Genomic DNA, 20,821 nt, shown 5'->3' on the forward strand with positions numbered 1-20,821 from the left:
CTCCTCTCTTTTTTTTTAAATTTTTTAAAAAAATTTTTGTTTATAAAAAGGAAACATTGACTAAGGCATAACATAAGAGGGGTACAACTTCACACAATTCCCACCACCAGAACTCTGTATCCCATTCCTTCCCCTGATAGCTTTCCTATTCTTTAACCCTCTGGGAGTATGGACCCAAGGTCATTGTGGGATGCAGAAGATGGAAGGTCTGGCTTCTGTAATTGCTTCCCTGCTGAAGATGGGTGTTGACAGGTCGATCCGTATTCCCAGCCTGTCTTTCTCTTTCCCTAGTTGGGAAGGGCTCTGGGGAAGCAGGGCTCCAGGACACACTGATAGGGTTTTCTGTCCAGGGAAGTCTGGTTGGCATCATGCTAGCATCTGGAACCTGGTGGTTGAAAAGAGAGTTAACATACAAAGCCAAACAAATTGTTGATCAGTCATGGACCTAAAGGCTGGAATAGTGCAGATGAAGAGTTGGGGGGTCCTCCATTTTGTACATAGCTAGTAGGCATATTTTAGTTATATTCCGAAGATTGGCCCCCTTTCATTACTTCTTTTGGAACCTGACAATCCAAATCCAGTGAAAATGGGATTGGGCTTGATTTAATGACTGTGGAACAAATGCTCCCCAAGCATCATCTAATTGCATTTCTTAAACACCCACCCTAGAGTTTACTTAATAATATACTTTTAGTCTCCTTGAAGTGAAGGATAGCCGGCAGACTTTTGCCATAAAACAGGAACATACCATGGCATCACAACAAGGCTAGTTTCCTTTACATTGAAAAGACACTGGATTTTACAATTTATTTTTTTTGTACTTTGAATGCAGATTTTTGAATCATTTACTTCTTTTTAGATTGAGGGAAGAGCAAAGCAAGGTGGGATATACTTGAACTTTTATTCTAAACAGGCCAGCATTCTGACTGTCTAACCTTGAACAGCTTTCTTCATTTCTCAGAATGTTTCTTCATTTATGAAGTAGGGTAATATATTACTTACAGGGCTGTTGGGAGGTTGTGGGGACATCTAATACATATTGCAGGTGGTCAAATGTCAGTTTCTTTCCCATACTGACTAGACGTAACCATTATTTTATGAAAAGGGCCATCAGTATATGACTAAGATTCAGAAAACTAGTTCCTTAATGAATAGTCTGACTCTTGGATAATAATGGCTCAACCACAGAAGCTTGAGTAATTGTTTTATTGCTTTGAACTTCCTTCAGCACAAGGCCTCACCCAATCCATATGAAAATGAATACCACTGAGCAGTCAAGTGTCCCTCAGCTGTAAGCACTCTCAACACAACTTTGTATAAGAAGAATTTATTGGCCAGGAATCAAATGATTCCAACTGAGTATTGCATCTGAAGACCAAGAGTGCTATTAAATCAAAGGACTCTCATATATCATGTTTTCAGCATGACTGTCTCTGCATTTCTTCTTACTACTAATGATAATTGGAAGGGACAAAGAGGTAGAGAGGAAGACAGTAATATTGCTCTTTAGTGCTAAATTGATAGCTTCTGGAGCAGCATGTATCAGGTCTTTACTTTCTCTTTGTTGAAGTTCATAATTTTTTTTTTCAAGCACAGTGATATCTAGTCCCACAATTAGATCTTCTGAAAAACACAAACTAGGTAGAATATGGCTGTGTTTTAGATCCCATCAAAGCTGGGGAAGATGGAACAATTTAGACTACACATATGATAATGCTGATTCCTTCTCATATATAGTTTTTAATACAGAATCTCCTTTCTATGAGCAAAGCATAGTTTGGGTCATTGCTATGTTTATGCCAAAAAATAAATTCTCCTACATATGAGAAAAAAGCAGCCTTTTCATTATTTTAGGGTATGTTTCTAGCTAATCTTCAACTTCTTATAGTTAAAATTTGACAAATGTAATTTTTAAAATATGTTTTTCCTTGCAGAATAATGAACAGAGATCTAAAAACCAGAATTTACCTAAAATGGAACATATTTTGAAAGCTGAACATTAATTTTACTCCCAAGGTCTCTAGTTAAAACTTCTCTGATTCACTAAGTTGGTGACAAAGTCATGGAATAGACAAGCAGGGATAAAGAAGAGCTCTGACCTAGATTTCAGAGCCGTTACCAAACAGTTTTGTCATGCTATTTGCATCAGATATTTCTCTGCTCCTTACTTCCTTAATGTTAGAGGATTGAGAAATAAAATCTTCATGGTTTCCTCTGCAAATTTAGGTTACAGAAACTTATTTGTTATATATATATAAAAAAGCAAAGCCAAAAACAAGGTTTCAAATTTCTATCTTGGACATTAAGAGTCTCTTAATGGAGATGTTAATGGAGTCAAGAATTTCCTATAACTTCATAGCTCTCCTTTAATAGTGCCATTGGTAAAAGCATAGTAAATATTTTATTGTTGTATCAGCAAGTAACATTAGATTCAAGGGTATATAGAGAAAAATGGTTTGAGTTAAAAATATGTTACTATGTTTCAGAAAATGAATGTAGCCAGTAAGTTTGTAGTTTCCAAATTATGTAATATTATGTTGTGCCTGCCAACATATTTATTTATCTTTAGTATCTTGGTCACCAGATTTTTCAGATGAGGAGAGAGAGAGAGAGAGAGTGAGAGAGAGAGAGAGAGAGAGAGAGAAGGAAAATGAGATACAGCACAACCACAATACTTTCACACGGCATGCTGGGGACTTGAACCTATGCTGTGTACATGGTAAAGCAAGTGTCCTACCAGGTAAGCTATCTCCCCAAACCTACAGCTTTTATCTTCAGAATATTTAGAAGTACATTTTTCCACTTGATTTAGATTTTTTCCAGTTGACACTTCCCTTTAGATCTCACCTTCACATAGTACATGATTTGAGTCCTAAGTTTTAATTCCTATTACACTATAATTATCTTGCCTTCTTCTGATATATTTAATTTTTGTGGTATTTGGAAATCATATTTTTGATATTTGAGATAACTCTTATTACTTAAAAAAATTTAAGAACCCAAACCCCACTAACCATAAGAATGACTTAAGGAAAGAAAAGTACAGGAGACAAAATTAATCCTGTATCACTGCAGTTCTCACTCACCCATTTCTTCTTAGAGTTCTCTGATTTGCTTTAGGAGACAACTGAGGTGAAAATTTTGAGATGATTTACAGAGAGAGAGGGAGAGAGAGAGAGAGAGAAAGAGAGAGAGAGAGAGGAAAGGTAGTGAAAAGAAAGAAGAGGAAAGAGGAAAAAAAATACTTTGAAATAGACCAGTTTGGATAGTCTGACAAATATGTAGCTGTGAAAGAAAAAAGATGGCTTTAAAGTGACTCAATTTGATGGTCAGCCTACTTTTAAAAAATAGGTTTGAATGGAAATATTGAGAAGGCAGAGAACTATTAATAATGACAGGAGGTGGGTGTATGAACAGGTGTAATAGATTGTGGTGGCAGAAATGTGAAATTGCTGCAATTCTAAAGAACCACAAGTCCCTTTTTTTTTTTTTTTTACTACCTTCTCTGTAAATGGTGGTTTTTATCATGCAGAAAAAGATGTATTAAGTATTGAGATGAGGCCATAGCAATTTTTTTCATTCAAGAAGGTGAAACTTTTTTCTTTATTGGGATTAATGGCTTTCAGTAAAGAGTAAAATACAGTAGTTGGTATATATATGAGACATTTCTCAGTTTTCCACATACCATCCTAACCCCCTGCTTAGGATCTCCTCCACCATCTTGCTCCAGCATCTAAACGCTGCCCCGTAGCCTGTCCCAGATTCTTTTACTTTGGTGCAATACACCAAATCCAGTCCAAGTTCTGCTTTGTGTTTCCCTTTCTGTTCTCTTTCTTTCTTTCTTTCTTTCTTTCTTTCTTTCTTTCTTTCTTTCTTTCTTTCTTTCTTTCTTTCTTTTTGGAATTTTTAAAAATTTATAAAATGGAAACATTGACTAGACCATAGGATAAGAGGGGTACAATTCTACATATTCCCCCCACCCCCTGCAGAGCTCCATATCTAATCCCCTCCCTTCATAGCTTCCCTATTCTTTATCCCTTTAAGAGTATGGACCCAGGATCTTTGTGGAGTGCAGAAGGTAGAAGGTCGGCTTCTGTAACTGCTTCTGTGCTGAACATGAGCATTGGCAGGTCGGTTCATACTCCTAGCTTGTCTCTTTCTTTCCCTAGTGGGGCAGTGATCTGGGGAGGTAGGGCTCCAAGACACATGGTGGGGTCCTCTGCCCAAGGAGGTCAGGTTGGCATCATAGTATCATCTGGAACCTGGTGGCCTCTCCCAAGATTCCCAGGTTGAAAGCAGCTTCCTTGTGTTATCTCCAAGCCACCATCTTGGCTCTGTGCCCTCCCTTTCTTTTCTTATTTCTCAATTTTTGCCCATAAATGAGATCATCCCATATTCATCCTTCTCTTTCTTCTTCTTCTTTTTTTTAATAGACATCTTTTTAAAATATTTTTTAAAAAATTTATTTATTTTCCCTTTTGTTGTCCTTGTTGTTTAACATTGTTGTGGTTATTGATGTTGTTGTTGTTGGATAGGACAGAGAGAAATGGAGAGAGGAGGGGAAGACAGAGGGGGGAGAGAAAGACACCTGCAGACCTGCTTCACCACTTGTGAGGCGACTCCCTTGCAGGTGGGGAGCTGGGGGTTTGAACTAGGATCCTTACTCCAGTCCTTGCGCTTTGCACCACATGTACTTAACCCGCTGCACCACCGCCCGACTCTCCATCCTTCTCTTTCTGGCTTAACTCACTTGACATGGTTCTTTCAAGCTCCATCCAAGATGAAGTGTAGAAGGTGAATTCACCATTTTTAATAGCTTAGTAGTACACCACAAACTGCTCAGCCACTCATCTGTTGTTGGACACTTAGGTTGCGTCCAGGTTTTAGCTATTACAAATTGTGTTGCTATAGGTATACACAGATATTTTTGGATGGGCAGGTTTAGTTCCTTAGGCTGTATAACCAGGAGAGGGTCATAGGGTAGGTCCATTTCTGGCCTTCTGAGAGTTCTCCAGACTGCTGTCCACATGGGTTGGACCAATTTACATTTCTAACAGCAGTGCAGGAACGTTCCTTTGCCCCAGTGACCTCTCCAGCACTTGTTGCCATTGTTTCTGATGTATGACATTCTCACAGGAGTGAAGTGGTATTTCATTGTTGTTTTAACTTTCATTTCTCTGACAATCAATGATTTGGAGCATTTTTCATAGGTTTTTTTGCCTTCTAGATTTCTTCTTTGGTGAGTATTCTATTCATATCCTCTCCCCATTTTTGGATGGTGTCATTAAGAAGATTAAAATATTTAAATTAAAAAAAATTAGTACTGGGAGCCATGTGGTATTGCACCAGATTAAGTGCACATAGTTTGAAACACAAGGGCCTTTTTGAACCCCTGGCTCCCCACATGCAGGAGCGTCGCTTTACAAGCAGTGAAGCAGGTTTGCAGGTGATTTTCTCGCTCTCTCTCTGTCTTCCTCTCCTCTTTCACTTTCCCTCTATAATATCCAACAACAACAACAGCAATAACAACAACAACAAGAACAACAAAAGGAAAGCAAATGGCCTCCAGGAGCAGTGGATTTGTAGTGTAGGCACTGAGCCCCAGTGTAATCCTAGAGGCAAAAATAAATAAATAAATAAATAAATAAATAAATAATTTAGTACTAAAAAACATCAGAATGAGTGTTATTTTGCTTTTGCCCAAATTTGCTCCAGTAAAATGAATCAAATATTACCAAAGAGATTAATAATGATCATAATTATAGAGCTTTTTTATTTCTCACATCGAGGGAGTTATCAGGTCTTACTGAATCTCTATGCAAAATATTTTTGTGGCCTTCCTTCCTTCCTTCCCTCCTCCCTCCCTCTCTTCCTTCCATCCTTCCATCCTTCCTTCCTTCCTTCCTTCCTAACCTTTCTTACTTTTTTTACCAGAGCACTGCTCAGTTCTGGCTTGTGGTGTGGTGGATCGAACCTGGGATTTCAGAGCCTCAGACATGAGAGCCTCTTTGTGCTTTACACCACGCGAGCTTAACCACTTCACTACCACCTGACCCCCCCTCCCAGAGTCTCTTTGCATAACCATTAAGCTATCTACCCCCATCTGTTGCATCTTTTCTCTATCCCTGTAACTACCTAAGTTCATACCATTATCATTTCTTACATGAATAACTATACTACTTTGCTAACTTCTCTCCCTGTTTTCTTCATCTGGCCAGCAAATTAGTTTCTCCAACACACATCACATCATGACTCTCCTCTATTCAAAATACTCAGTGAATTCTCGTTGTCCTGAGAATAAAATTCAAACTTTCAGCATTACATCAAAATTTTTTTATCTGACTTCTATCCTTTGTTTTGTTTTTATTTATTTATTTTTATTTATTTATTTTTACCAAGGCATTTATCAGCTCTGGCTTATGGTGGTATAGGGGATTAAACCTGGGACTTCGGAGCCTCAGACATGAGAGTCTGTTTGTGTAACTGTTAAACTATCTCCTATCCTGTGCTTTGACTTTATCTGTCATACACTTCCTCTCTATAGATTAACTTCTTGGTAATATGGAACTAGTTTTAGTTCCCTAAATTCACCTTTGCTTTCTCACCACATTTCTCTAACTCAACATACACTGCTTCCATTGGTTGGTGATTTTTCTGTTTGGGAATTTCTTTCATAAACGTTTTTTAAGTATTTTTTTTTCTTAAAGGGTTTTATAAAAGTTGAATTTTTTATTCCTCAGTTATTATGCATTGTTTATATTAGCATGCACTAAAGAATGCCTATCATATGCCAGGCATTGTGTTAGGTGCTGAGAGAACAGGAAACAAGACACAGTCCTTTTCTTCTAGGAGACATTGGTGTAGAGAGAAAAGTGAACAATGGAGTAGAGTAAATTAACCAGTGAGGTATGTCTACAAGCATAGTGACATTGCAAGAGTAGTTAAAAATGAAGAAAGGAGATAGTAACTGAGTTTTATAGGATGACTAAGAATTTCTTAGATGAGTAGCCTGGAAGGTGGCACAGTAGATAAAGCTTTGGACCCTCAAGTATGAGGTCCCAAGTACTTGGAACAACTTTAAAATGGATAGTTGATTCAAATGTTTTTTTTTTTTTTTTTTTTGCTAGTGAGGTTGCCCTAACCAATAACATAAAGTCCCAAAACAGCTTAAATATTCCACAGTAAACATTATTTTCTACTTACCTGTCAATAGCCATATTAAAACAATATCTTTTCCTGCTGCTTTTGTATTTCCTAAAGGCTGGAATAGTGTAGATGAAGAGTTGGGGGGGGGGGTCTCTGTTTTAGAGATAGCTTGTAGGCATATTTTAGTTATATTCCAAAGGGGAACTATTTTTTTTTAACTTTTTTTCTTTGTTTTATTTGATAGGACAGAGAGAATTTGAGAGAGAAAGGGCAGATTCACTGCTCACGAAGATGGGGAGTGGAGGCTTGAACCAGGGTCCTTGTGCATGGTAACATGTGGCTTCAATTAGGTATGCTACCACCCAGCTTCTGAACTTTATTTTTCTAATGCCTGTCATTTTGTGAACTTCAATTCAACTGAAACTCCAGTCTAAAGCTAGCATGAGAGATGATGGGAACTTAATTTCAGTCAATCTAGATTTCTTTTTCCTTCTTCAAGTCTAGGGGCTGATTGATATAGTTCCTGGGCATTAGTGGGGGCAAAGAATAGGAGTGTTTAGTCTTTTAAAGTTTTTTTTATTATCTTTATTTATTGGATAGAGACAGCCAGAAATTGAGAGGGAAGGGAAGATAGAGAGGGAGAGAGATAGAGACACCTGCAGCCCTGCTTCACCACTCACAAAGCTGTCCCCCTGCAGGTGGGGACCAGGGACTTGAACCTAGGTCCTTGCACACTGTAACATGTGTGCTCAATCAGGTACATGGAGTATTTAGTTTTTATTCTCATCATCTGAGAAGCTATATCTCCAGTACATATATGGAAATATGACACAGTACAACTCCAAGTCACACCCAGTTGACTATGATCTAAAATTGGCTATTAGAGATTCCTGAGATTCTGAAACCAAAAGAGATAGTATACTACTCTCAGCCAGAATTAGGTGATTAATTTTATTATTTTACCCCCAAAGGGTTTAATATGCCCTCAGAAAAGTTCAGACTAATTTCACACAAGACAAAACTGTTATATGAAGTTACACATGCAACAAATTCTAAGTAAAAATATTATAAAGTATCAATGTATTGAATAATTGGGTTAGTAGTAGGTGGTTTTAAGTTATAGGGTAACATTGTCCAATAAATCGAATTCTGCTAAACCACGAAAGAAAGTAATTATGGCTTTGAAGCTCAGAAATAAACACAATCCCATTCAGCATTGTACATGCGTCAGAGTTGTTCTGTATATATAGCCTTAAGGGGTGGGGGAGGGAGCGGGGGAAGAAAAATGCCTTCTGAGGTATTAACGGCAAATATTTTAAGGCAGAGAGATTACTGGTGATTGAATAACCTTTTCTTTCATTTTAAAAAATTTACTGTATTACATGTGTATTGTCTCAGAAATAAAAATAACTTGCATTTCTAAGTTCTGCTTTTGTGGTATTGTTACTAGGGTAGTCGTGTGTGTGTGTGTGTGTGTGTGTGTGTGTGTGTGTGTGTGTGTGTGTAAAGGGTGAAGGTGAGGGTGAAGGCAAAAGCTGGAGAGGAGAAACTGCAGTGATGATGCAGGGCAGAGGGTGAATCAGTAATGGAGGTAGAAGGCTAGCAAGGTAGAAGGGGTCAGGTGTCCAGCTGTTACTCACTGACAGCAGACTGGTGTAATATGAGGCCACAATCAGTATCTGTTTTTTAGTAGCAACTAGATATCTAGGTGTTTTTCTTTTTAATTTCTTTATTGGGAGATTAATGGTTTACAGTTTAGATATCTAGGTTTTTATGTGAATTTTTGAATATTTCAAATAAGTCATTTAAAGGTGGGGGAGATAGCATAATAGTTATCTGAATAGACTCACATGCCTGAGGCTCCAAAGTCTCAGGTTCAATCCCTCGTACCACCATAAGCCAGAGCTGAGTAGTGCTCTGAAGGAAAAAAAAAAAGAGATTGAAAACATTTATTTATGAGAAAGAGAGAGGAGCCAGAATTCCTTTCTGGCTTCTTTGGTGTCAGGAAACAAACCCAGTACTTCATATATACCCTCTGCCCATAGAACCATATCCCTAGCTGCCAAATAAATTATTTTCTAATTAGTAATTTTCTATCTGCCAAACTAAAGGATGTAGAACAGATGGAGTTTCCAGGCACAGTTTCTGACATCTGTTCAAAATTTATGGCCCATACTTTAATAAAATTTAGTTTATAGTGTTTGCCTACATACTTGACACCAGGACATACAAAGAGGTAATGCTTGTATATTACACTGAAAGAAATTTCTTGTTAGAGGTATCTGACCTGTAATCTTTTTTCAAAAAATTGTATTTTTTTGAGTCCCCAGCTCCCCACCTGTAGGGGAGTTGCTTCACAGGCGGTGAAGCAGGTCTGCAGGTGTCTATCTTTCACTTCCCTTCTCTGTCTCCCCTCCTTTCTCCATTTCTCTTTGTCCTATCCTACAACAATGACATCAATAACAACAACAATAATAACCACAACGATGATAAAACAACAAGGGCAACAAAAAGGGGGAAAAAAACAGCCTCCAGGAGCAGTGGATTCGGCACTGAGCCCCAGCAATAAACCTGGAGGTAAGAAAAAAATTGTATTTGTATGAGAGAACTAATACATCACTTTTTAAAAAAGTTTTTATTTATAAAATGGAAACACTGACAAGACCATAGGATAAGAGGGGTACAATTCCACCCAATTCCTGCCACTGGAACTCCATATCCTGTTCCTTCCCCTGATAGCTTTCCTATTCTTTCATCCTCTGGGAGCATGGACCCAGGGTCATTATGGAGTGCAGAAGGTGGAAAGTCTGGCTTCTGTAATTGCTTCCCCGATCCATACTCTCAGCCTGTTTTTCTCTTTCCCTAGTGGGGCAGGGATGTGGGGAGATGGGGCTCCAGGACACATTGGTGGAGTTGACTGCCCAGGGAAGTCAGGTTGACATCATGGTAGCATCTGGAACCTGTTGGCTGAAAAAGAGTTAAGATAGGAGAGCAAATTGTTGACTAATCATGAGCCTAAATGCAAGAATATTGTGGATAGGGATTTGGGGGTCTCCATTTTGGAAAAAGCTAGTAGGCCTGTTTTAGGTATATTCCAGGGGGCTCATGACCCAACTAGTTTTTGCCTGCACCTGACATCTAATGTGCAGGTGACTTAAGCTATGGCCTGGCGGGGGGGGGGGGGGGGGGATGGTGCCATAGTTGGAAAAATGCCCTGAAAGCTGAATCAAGGAAGAGAGTAGCTCCAAAATATGGGAAAAGTATACAAATATTGTTAACAGTAAACCCCATCTATCTGATGTGGGACCCACAGTCAGCACAGACATTTAGTGGTGGGACTGGCATTAATATACACTCCTATTAACTTATAGGCTCACAAACTACTATTTCAATTTATAAGAGAGGGGAAGAATGGATCGAACATCTCAAACTTATTGTTGCATAGGCCATAGCTCTGAGCATGGTTTTTTTTTTTTAATAAAGAAACTGCATAGTGTACATTGCCTTATGATTCTACATTCTAAACCTTTTATTTTTAAACATTTTATTTGTTTATTAATGAGAAAGATAGGAGGAGAAAGAGAAAGAGCCAGGCATCACTCTGGTACCTATGCTGCCTGCCTGGGATTGAACTCAGGACCTCAGTCTTGAGAGTCCAATGCTTTATCCACTGTGCCACCTCCTGGACCACCTAATGCATCACTTTGCATATGTGGTGTTGAGGGAGACACCCAGAGCCTCATGCATGCAAGTACTGTACTCTACCACTGAGCATTTTCCCAGCTACACAGAAAAGCTTATAATAATGTCTGGAGAAAAATGAGATGGGCATAGCTTTTGGTGGTGGCAGAATAGGGAACAGGGATGAGGGGGAAATCTCAGGATGAAAAAGTGTTGCTTGGGTAACAGGAAGGGGAACAGACAGACTGGGCTAGAGCTGCTCAGTGAAGAACTCGAGTCCAGAACATCTGACACAGATCCACAGACAAAAGTGCTAAAAAAATGTTTGCTGAATAAATGAGTAATGCTAGGGTATTGATTCAGGAAGTAAAAGTCTTATCCCAGTGTTCTGCCCCTTTTGGGAGGTTGGAGGGGAAGAGTAGTTTCTGACTATTCTACTATTCAGAGACTCCTGTCACTGCCCCCCCCTCCCGTCTTCAATTCATTTTCCTGAGTATTTTTTCTTAGCCTTATGGATCAGAGTGGTTTTACTTACAATCTTCAAAAAATACTCTCAGGTTTGTTTTTTCTTTCATACCTTCATGTTTATTTTTATCCCATGATATGGTATAGTGTAAGAAAGGAAATGTTGGTTAGTTTAAACCAGTGCAGGAAACACCAAGATTCTTTTTTCTTTGACCAGTCTTTTTTTGGGCAATTTTATTAGTGGTTCAGAAGATTATAAAATTATAGGGGTATAGTTCCACACTACATCTACCATGGAAGTTCTATGCTCCCCCAACCTCCTAGTGAGAACCATCATAGTTCTCACAAAATTTTAGAGACAGTTTGCATCCTTTTTAAAAATTTTTTGCAAGTTTATGTGTTTCAAGTCTCTGAATTCCAGATAAGCCAAACCATCTATTAGTTGCCTTAATTTTTTTCGCTTCCTTCCTCATTCATCCCCTCTCATCCTTTCTTCCTCCTTCCTTTCTTCCTCTCCACATCTTTCCTCTTTCCCTTTGCCCATCCTCCCTCCCTCCCTTCCTTCCTTCCTTCCTTCCTTCCTTCCTTCCTTCCTTCCTTCCTTCCTTCCTTCCTTCCTTCCCTCTTACCTTCCTTCCTTCTGCTGCCAGGGCTTATTTGGGCTTCCTGCCTGAAATATTCCACCACTTCCAGAGGGTTCTTTCAACTTTGTTTTTTCAGACAGAAGGTGAAAGACAGACAGACAGACAAGGACAGAGACAGAGAGAAGGTAGAAAGATGCCATAGCACTGCTTCCCCACTTGAGAAGCTTCCTCTTTATGTGGTGCTCTCATGTGGTGGCCAGGAACTGAAACTCAGGTCCTCTGGTGGTAAAATGTATGCCCTAGCAGTTGAAGTATTTCCTGCTCACCTCAACTCCTGCACAAAGATTTCTCTAGTGCAAGATGGCCTAGAGATGGATTTACTAGATAGACTTAACCTCTGTATCTTCTACTTTGTTCTTTCTCCTTAAAAGTCATATACTTGATGAATTCACCTTCTTCACCTCATCTTGAATGGAGCTTGAAGGAATCATGCTAAGTGAGATAAGCCAGAAAGAGGAGGATGAATATGGGATGATCTCATTTATGGGCAGAAATTGAGAAATAAGAACAGAAGGGAAACACAAAACAGAATGTAGACTGGAGTTGGTGTATTGCACCAAAATAAAGGAGTCTGAAGGTAGGGTGGGTGGGGGCTTAGCTCCTGGTGTAAGATGGTGGAAGAGGACCTAGGCTGCAGAAAACTGAGAAGTCTTACATGTTCCTACAACTGTACTTACTGTAAACCGTTAGTCACCTCAATTTAAAAAAGTCATGTACTTGCCGGATATAGTGTATAATAAACACAGATATTTATGGGGTAGTTTGGGACAGTGACTTTACATTACTATTCGAATGTTTAAGCTATGTATATGAATTTAACTAATTAAAATTAAAACTAAGACAAAAAATGTCACCTATTTGAAGATGCTGGTGCTCAGTTCTGTTCTCTTTTTCTTTTTTGCCTCTAAGGTTATTGCTGGGGTTCCATGCCTGCGCTACAAATCCACTGCTCTGGGAGGCTATTTTTTCCCTTTTGTCAACCTTGTTATTTATTGTTGTTGTTGTTATTGCTGTCATTGTTGTTGGACAGGACAGAGAAAAATCGAGAGGGGAGAGGAAGACAGAGAGAGGAAGAGAAAGATAGACACTTGCAGACCTGCATCACCGGTTGTGAAGTGACCCACATCCGCAAGTGGTGAGCCAGGGGCTAGAACTGGGATCCTTAAGCTTCACGCCATGTGCGTTAATTCCCGGGCGATACCGCCTGGCCTCTGCTTTTTCTTTTCTTACCTCCCTTTTTATATACCCTCCTAGGAAAGAAATGCCATCCCTTCTTTCAGGTGTCACAGCAACACAGTGTCCTGGGGTGGAGGGAACTCTTAAGTGATAAACTAGAAAAATATTCATGTTTCTTCTGTGGAGTTGAGAGAGGAGAATCATTGTAATAATTCTTTTTTCAACTCAGGAGGTTTTCAGTTCTTTGCTTTCAACAAAGTTAGAGGAAGAGCTAATTAAGTGGTCAGTTGGAGACTCATTAAAGATATTGTTCAGTGATGCAATGCCATATTATTTTGGTTATATAACTCTAAGGGGGTTCAAGTAATTGCAGACCATTTCAATAATAAGACTTATCTCATTCTTATTTATTCATTTATGTATGTTTTTACAGAGCTTACATTAAAAAGAATATGCCTAATTCTAGCAATAATAATAACCTGCAGTTACATAAACTAATTGAAAAAAGGTCCCATCATCTCATCAAAAGTTGTTTACAATGAAATTTTAGCCTCTATTCAAAAATTTAAAAATACATTCTTTATGTATTGTGATAAAATTTTATCTATATAATGACTGTAGTGGTAATTAAAAATAGGAGGAAATTATCATTATAGAACCAGAGAATATTTAAATTATGTGTATATGTGTGTGTGTGTTTACCAGAGCTCTGCTTAGCTATGGCTTATGGTGGCGCAGTGGATTGAATTTTGGGTCTCAGGGCTTCAGGCATGAAAGTTTTTTTGCATAACTATATGCTATCTCCCCAGCCCTAGAGTGCATATTTTTATTCTAAAAAAATCACAGTAGAAAAAAATTATCAAATTACATTAGAGTGATCAAGCAAATATTTCCAAGCATCAGAACATGGCATATTAGGATAAATTTTTGTAGAAAAAGTATAATGGAAATATGGACTCAAGGAGAAAAATAAACTATATGGAAAATAAATCGTTATTATTTTTTAACCCTGAATCAGAGAACAAGCCCAGAGACTCTTCCATGCATGGCACTGCTGAATGGCCTCCAGGTCCAATTTCTTCACTGTTTTTTATTGAAGGAATGAATGAGTATAAAACACAGATACAGAGGGGGGAGACGTCCCAGCATTGCTCCATCAATTATGGAGCCACTCCAATGCAATCCATAGTGCTCCCATGTGGTGCTGGTGCTGGAACTCAGGACTTCTCACATAGTAAGGTGTATGCTCTACTGGGTGATATTCTGACTTCTGATGTAAAATTAAAGGTAATTAAAATTATCTCTCTGCATACAGATTTTTAAGTGAATAATGGTGGAAATGAAATCTCTGGTATTTGTACTTCTGGATCACATTTAAGAATGACATGATAGTTTAAATTATTCATGTCAATTACTATAACACCAGCCATCACATCCTTAACCACTTTTTCTAGTTATATTGAAAAATTTTAAAGTGTTTCAGGGGACATAAAGCTTTTCAAAATTATTTTGGGAGTATGTAAGCACCATCCAAAGATCATTGGGTACTCAGTCAGGCCTCAGATCCTAAGACCAATTAAATTCCTATTTATTTTTTTTTCAGTGGTAAGGTCAGTCCCACCTTTCATGTCAGTAAAGCAGCTATTAAAGAATGCTGTAAGAAAAAAATCTTGGTAATTAACTGTTACTCTGTAGTAAAGAGAAAGCATCTTAAGGATGTAACTTTAAATAACTTCTAAGCGCAGATAGTTCACAAACTTAAAAGGCTAGCCCAGACCTCTCCTTTGAGTGGTATATTTACAGTTCCAACAACCTCTGACAGATTTCAGTGACCTATCATTTATAGGCAACTTGCCCTTATCATGTTTAGTGTTCCAACTTCGATACCGTGGTTCTTTACCCAACACCCCAAACAGGTTTTTCTGCTCAATAAATACCCTCTCCCTCAAGCACTACTGATGTGGTGGCTTTCACCCTCATACTCCTGGATTGCCTGGAGGCTCAGGCATGAAACAAACAAGAAAAAGAAAAATATTTTTATTTTTAAAGTAAATGATGTCTTCTTTGAGAATTAGGGGTTCTTTTTCTTTTTCCTTGGACCAGAATTAGAACCTTTTCTAATTCAAAACTCTCTCCTTAAATTCTTTATGCTAAGTAATTGATATGTAGATAGTTGCCACTGTTTAATAAGATTGAGGGGTAAATGAATCAGAGTAGAAATTATGTTATGATAACAAACAAAACCTGATTCTCAAAAGCATAATGGTTTAGATATGGTTTATTTCATTCATAGCAACATGTTTTAAAATGTATTTTATTATTAAAGTAACATTGTTTTTACAAAATTATATATGCATTAGAAGTATAATTTCAGAATATGTCACCACCCCACACTCACCACAAAATACCAATATCCCTCCACCAAGTTCTATTAGATGCCCTCCACCTTTGTCACCCACTTCCCTCAACCCCTTTTGGTAACCTCAGTTCTTCAGGTCTAAAGAAAGATTTGTTTTCATTTTATTTGGTTTTCATAGCTTTGTTTCTTTATCAACAATATAAAAGAGTGATGATTTGTTCTTTCCCTTCTTTAAAAAAAAAAACAAAAACAAAAAAAACCCTCTCTCCCTATCTCCATATTCTAGTTTCCAGGCTAGAGAACCTGGAAGGAAAAGAAAATGGAAAACTCCCAGGTGGCTCAACAGGACACAGGAGTCTCTTCTTTCCTAGCCTGCCTGCCACCATTTCAGATTAGAGTAGTCCTGTATCTGTCCATTCTGTAGCTGTGCTCAGCAGAAAAGACTGGGTAGAGTCAATTTATCTGGATTTGTGTATCTTAACTTCTTTTTCTACGTGATGCATTTGCCATTTCTGTTAAATAATGAATGGGCACAGACCATACTCACTCTTATTGGATATTTAGGTTGTTTCCTCCTTTTATTAATTGTAAGTTGTGAAAATATTTTTTCAATCAAATCGTTCCATTGAGAATATGTTGATTTTCTTTTTTTTAAAAATTTTTTAAGAAAGGATTAATGAACAAAAACATAAGGTAGGAGGGGTACAACTCCACACAATTCCCACCACCCAATCTCCATAACCCACCCCCTCCCATGATAGCTTTCCCATTCTCTATCCCTCTGGGAGCATGGACCCAGGGTCATTGAGGGTTGCAGAAGGTAGAAGGTCTGGCTTCTGTAATTGCTTCCCCGCTGAACATGGGCGTTGACTGGTCGGTCCATACTCCCAGTCTGCCTCTCTCTTTCCCTAGTAAGGTGTGTCTCTGGGGAAGCTGAGCTCCAGGACACATTGGTGGGGTCTTCAATCTAGGGAAGCCTGGCCAGCATCCTGGTGGCATCTGGAACCTGGTGATTGAAAAGAGAGTTAACATACGAAGCCAAACAATTTGTTGAGCCATCATGGATCCCAAGCTTGGAATAGTGGAGAGGAAGTGTTAGGGAGGTACTCACTGCAAACTCTAGTGTACTTCTGCTTTCAGGTATATATTTTGCAGTAGTTTATGGATACGTGTGAACATAAACTCTCTCTCACAGAAACTGGTGTATATCTAGGTTATGGGACATTGTTAGAAAGTGAACTACCTGAGATGAAATTAGAGTGTACTATAAAAGGAAAGGTCTCACCCGAGTAATGAAGCTGAAGGGTTGTCATTCCACATGTGAAGTCTGAGGTGAAGACACAGTCTGAGGTGAAGCATGTTGAGGTGGCAATCGTTGCGTTGGTTAGGTTGTGATCGGCGGTTGCAATATTATTTGGTTTGGATTGGGAGATGCATACGGGAAAGTGGGCCCTATCCAAGGGTTCCAGGACTGGGGGAAGTAGGGGCTCTATAGTGGAGATGTGAGGTTCCTGCTGTCTTAGGGTTCAAAAAGACAATCGATAGTTAATGTTATCATCACATTATTTGGTAATTGGGTTAACTTTGAAAAGTCCTTTTGTTATGGTTTGCTGTACAGTATCCAGTATCTTGTATATATTTCAAGATGTTGTTTCAATTAACATGAATCCTTTAAATTCAAAGGGTATGATTTTGAAGAGAGGGACAATTGCCTGATGATCTCACTCATAGGTGGAACTTAAGAAACAAGGGCTGACATGTCCAGTAGAGAAGTGATTACAGAAGCTTGATCTCCCACCTTCTGCTCCTCATAAAGGTCTTTGGTCCATACTCCCAGAGAGATAAAGAATAGGAAAGCTTCCAGTCAAGGGGATAGGATACAGAACTCTGGTGGTGGAAACTGTATGGAATTTTCCCCCTCTTATCCCACAATCTTATTGATCATTATTAAATCACTAAAAAAACAAAGAAAGAAAAGAAAAGAAAGAAGGGCAGAAAGGGGAAACACAGAGTAAAACTTAGACTGGGCATAGTATATTACATCAAAGAAAATGACTCTGGGGAAGGAGGGGGTGGTATAATGGTATTAAGAGGACATTGGCACCCTGATGTGTGATGATGAAAAAGGCCTAAGCTGGGGGCTGAGAGTGGTCTGCAGACACATATCACTGGGTCATAAGAAATTGTACCTATGGTCTACTGCCGTACCACCCTGAACGCGCCGGATCTCGTCTCATTTCAGAAGATAAGCAGGGTCGGGCCTGGTTAGTACTTGGATGGGAGAAACTGTACCTATGAATCAACCACTGTACTATAAATTATTACTCCCCCCAATAAAGTGATTTGAAAAAACAAGACAAAACAAAACTGTTCTATAGGGGTTACAGCTTTACATCTCCCCAAGAGGGATGCCAGAATATTTCACTCACCACCAAATTGTCAGCTCCCAAACCCCTTTCATCCACTCCTCTTCCTTTTGAATCATTGAATCTGTTGCAATATACCAGTTTATTAAGGTTTCACTTTGAGAGAAAATAATTCTTTTGCGTGTGACACAGACCTCCCAACAAATCCCTATTATACTGAAGTTCTTTTCACTATCAGATTGTCTCTGTCTGAAGCTAGTAGGTGTTAAGCTATTTCAATTTAAAGCAGGCATTATATTTGAACCGAATGAGCATGATTGACCTAATCAACTTCCATTGAAAGTGTTTGATTGGTTAAGCGAGGCATGTCTGGTAATTGCTGACAAGACCACAAATGTATCTGGTTAGTCTCATAAATGTCAGACTCCCTCCCCAGTAGTCTGGCATAAAGAATTCAAGTCAGTATGTTGCACCTGCTAGAACCTACAGAAAGCTTTTTCTTTTTTCTTGGTATGAGCCAGACTGTGTGATCTGGGAAAACCCACAGGGATCCATCCTTTTTACCCTAAATATATTCTGCCTCTTAAGTGTTGAGAATTATAATTTTTACTTACAACTTCAGAGTGTGAAGAGGGCAGAAGTTTATATAGAACTTGCTTTTTGTTCATGATATATTATGAGTCTGTGTAAAGAACTCACTTGACTAGAGGCAAAAGAAGCATATTTTAGGGAAGTCGGATGGTAGTGCCGCACTTGCGCAAAGTGCAAGGACCAGCTAAGGATCCCAGTTTGAGGCCCTGGCTCCCCACCTGCAGGGGAGTTGCTTCACAGGCGGTGAAGCAGGTCTGCAGGTGTCTATCTTTCTCTCCCCCTTTCTGTCTTCCCCTCCTCTCTTCATTTCTCTCTGTCCTATCGAACAACGACGACATCAATAATAATTACAACAACAACAACAACAACAAAAACAGGGAGTCAGGCGGTAGCGCAGCCGGTTAAGCACAGGTGGCATGAAGTGCAAGGCCCAGCTTAAGGATCCTGGTTGGAGCTCCTGGCTTCCCACCTGCAGGGGAGTCGCTTCACAAGCGGTGAAGCAGGTCTGCAGATGTCTGTCTTTCTCTCCCCCTTTCTGTCTTCCCCTCCTCTCTCCATCACTCTCTGTCCTATGCAACAGCGACAACATCAATAATAACAGTAATAACTACAACAATAAAACAATAAGGGCAACAAAAGGGAATAAGTAAATAAATAAATATAAAAATATTTTAAAAAACAAGGGCAACAAAAGGAAAAATAAATAATTTTTTTTAAAAAAGCAGATTTTAGTTCCAACATGGGTAGCCAAAAATTATCCTAATTTTTTTCTGTCAGGATTAATCTTTTTTTCAGTTAGATTTCTTCCCAGAAAGTGCCCATTTTGCATTTCCACAAAAACTATTTTTTCATGCTTGTTTCAATATACCCTTACCAATAATTTATTTTTAATATTCATTGATTTGACAGTTGAAAGGGAACTTTCTTGTTTCTATCATTGCTTGTGAAATAGGGTGTTTTTCTACATTCACTGCCAGTTGGGTTTCCTCTTTTGTTAACTGCCTGTTTTTGTTCACTGCCCATCTATTTCTTTGTCCATTTTAAAATTTCATTTATTTTACGAGAGAGAGAGAGAGAGAGAGAGAGAGAGAGAGAGAGAGAGGATGAATACCACAACATCACTCTGGTGCATGCAATGGTCAGAATCAAACTCAGGGCCTCATATTTAGGAGTAGCGTGTTTTATTCACTATGCCACTTCCCAAGTTATGCCCCCACCTGTTTTTAAGTATTACATTTTTGAAGATTTAACTTTTTACATTTATCATTTAGAAAAACCAATAGTGGAAATACAAATCTTAACAAATTCTTTTCTCCAGCTCTGAAATAATTTTCTTCCATTGCTTACTCCAGATTTGACAGCTGAAATCTAGAAGGGCTCCAAAAGTCTAAATTAAAAGATATTGACCTAAGGTGCTTACAAGCAGGCCAGGAAACCAAGCAAGCCCTAAAAGAAGAGTAAGTGAAAAAGACTAAAGGGAGGTAAATGGCAAACCAACCCCTAATAATCAAACCCCCCAATTGTAGTGGGTGTTTAATGGCTTACAGTACAGTTGTTGACACATGGGTATAATTTCTCATCTTACCATAGGGATTTGCAAACCACTCTTACCGCTAACTTAAATGCTTTTCCACCATTGTGCACCAGCACCCCAAGATTTTCTCCATCCCCACCTCTACCTCCCAATATATACAGTGGATGAACTGCTGTTTTACTTAAACCTCTGTCTGTTGTTGGACAGTGAGATGTAATGTACTAACACCTATCTTGTGGAAATGTGGAAATGTATCCTTGTGACAACAACCCCATAAATCAATATTCCCTTAATAAGGTGATATTGAATTTTAAAAGCTTAAAACAAAGAAAAATATACCTCTGTTCCTTGGTTTTTCTGGCATTAAATACAAAATTTTCTTTTCTTTTTTCTTTTTGTTTCCAGTATTATCGCTGGGGCTTGGTGCCAGCACTACGAATCCACTGCTCCTGGTGGATATTTTCTCCATTTTATTGGACAGGACAGAGACAAATTGAGATGGTCGGGAGAGACAGAGAAGAAGAGAGACAGAGAGACACCTACAGACTTGCTTCACCACTCAAGAAGCTTTCCCTTACTGGTGGAGACCAGGGGTTTGAATCTGCATCCTTGTGCACTGTAATGTGTGCGTTTAAGCAGGTTCACCACCTCCTGGCCCCCAGAATAAGACTGTTCCTACATACTGTCCGGGGGAGGTGGTTCAGTGGGAGAACTCACACAAGAGACCTAGAATTAAGTCTGACACCGCATTTAAAAAAGGAAAAGAAGAGAAAAGAAAAGAAAAGAAGAGGAAAGAAAAGAAAAGAAAGGATCAATTCCATTGGTACCTTGTCATGGATACTGCTTTCCACCTTCCAGA

The sequence above is a fragment of the Erinaceus europaeus genome, chromosome 8, assembly GCF_950295315.1.
Source record: "Erinaceus europaeus chromosome 8, mEriEur2.1, whole genome shotgun sequence".
Classification (NCBI taxonomy): domain Eukaryota; kingdom Metazoa; phylum Chordata; class Mammalia; order Eulipotyphla; family Erinaceidae; genus Erinaceus; species Erinaceus europaeus.